We start from the raw sequence: 1,635 nt of genomic DNA, 5'->3' as shown, positions 1-1,635 counted from the left end.
TATAATATAAATATCATGGGATGTAATATATGCAAACTAATTGTTTTAGTCAATGGCTGCCAATATCTGATCTATATGTTTTAGTGGCTAAATCTAGTATTATTATTCAATTATCATGGATATATAAAAATGAAATTTAGCTCTAACAAATACTTTAAATTATTTGCCTATTACAGTAACCATAATGATTTTATAGCGCTTCATACCTTAGCGATTAAGGAAGGGAAACTAAACCATGAAAAAAGTTCTTCCAGTTGCCTCTTTGCAGAAAGAGAAACAAAAAGCCTGGAAACAATTGATTCCAGTTGCCTCCTTGGCGCAGTCGGCAGCGCGTCAGTCTCATAATCTGAAGGTCGTGAGTTCGTTGCCGTGACATTGTTTCATCAATGCCGTGACCAGGATTCGAACCTGGGTTATTGCGGCCACAACGCAATGTACTAACCACTATACGATCACGGCGCGCTACTTTGTCCTGATGAGAACTGGACCAAACACAAGAAAGTCTAATCTTAACAATGAGTATTGTTATTATCCCATTTGATTGCTCTATGTAACGTGTAAACCGAAGTAATAGATGTTGGTTCAGGTGTATGTAGAATACACTATCAAGTGTTATTCCTCCATGTCACGTGTAAACCGCCATTATAGTAGAGTAATAGGTCTTGGCTATATGAGATGATTTTTTTGGACAAAGAAAGTATATTGTAGGCCTATCTGCAATATGGGCCTATTAGGCCATTTTTGAAGAAATGCCTATAATAACCTTCTCTTTCATGGAACTTTGTATTAACCCCCATTAAATTAGAAACTTAGCTGTTAACAAGTGACCTTAAAATTGTTTCCCACTACAGTAACCAATAATGGTTTTATAGTGCAACATACCCCGTAGCGATTTGGCAAGTAAAACTAAAACCATGGAAACAATTCTTTCCAGCAGCCTCCTGGGCGCAGTCGGCAGCGCGTCAGTCTCATAATTTGAAGGTCATGAGTTCGAGCCTCACAGGAGGCAATCGTATCTTTTTCAGTTCAATAAATAAATTTCATTTTCAAAAACCGAAAGGTCCACTGATTAATCTCAGATAAGAAAGTAGAATACATACTCCAAGTATTGAAATACACGCCATTGTGTTGGGATTCGAATCCCAACACGATGGCGTGTATTTCACTAGAACTAGACTCATCAATAGCCAAACTCTTCCCTGGGGCCAAATTTTACTATGAATAGGCTCGAGTTTAGAAGGCCGAAATCACAGGGAATCGTCACTGAAATTTAGCCGGTGGTGTACTGAAAAATTGTGTCATCGCGCGTAAGGCCAACATTATAGACGTAGATGAATTCTTGGCCTGGTTTGCAAGCGTCGCTACAGGTTCGTGTATAAACAAAGGACTATAGTACTGTATAAAGTAATAGTTAAGTTAAGCCTTTATATTTTAATTTACTTTTCTATATAACCCTGAATTGAAAGCAAACACCCCATACAGGGGCAGTAAACCCGCCTTAATTTACTTACCTGATGCTATATATTTACCTTTGACATTGTTGTTTGTGAGCATCTCCTAACGTTTGTTGGCAACGCTAACAATAAGAATAAAAAACGATCATTTCAGCGGAAAATTGTTTTTTTTTTAAAGCAA

At 37.5% G+C, this 1,635-nt stretch overlaps 2 non-coding genes across 2 annotated transcripts; one reads left to right on the top strand and one right to left on the bottom strand.

Moving 5' to 3' along the window:
- Positions 1-387: 387 nt before the first annotated feature.
- On the bottom strand, positions 388-459 carry Trnah-gug. Its single transcript has one exon. It is a non-coding gene; the product is annotated as a tRNA-His (tRNA).
- Positions 460-936: 477 nt separating this feature from the next.
- Trnam-cau lies at positions 937-1,009 on the top strand. The gene has a single exon. It is a non-coding gene; the product is annotated as a tRNA-Met (tRNA).
- Positions 1,010-1,635: the final 626 nt, after the last annotated feature.

Source organism: Anneissia japonica, unplaced genomic scaffold (assembly GCF_011630105.1).
Source record: "Anneissia japonica isolate Jap-2015-1 unplaced genomic scaffold, ASM1163010v1 scaffold80332_len1635_cov100, whole genome shotgun sequence".
NCBI classification, from domain to species: Eukaryota; Metazoa; Echinodermata; class Crinoidea; order Comatulida; family Comatulidae; genus Anneissia; species Anneissia japonica.
Note: the sequence above shows the minus strand (reverse complement) of the source record. Positions and strands in the feature narration are given on the sequence as shown.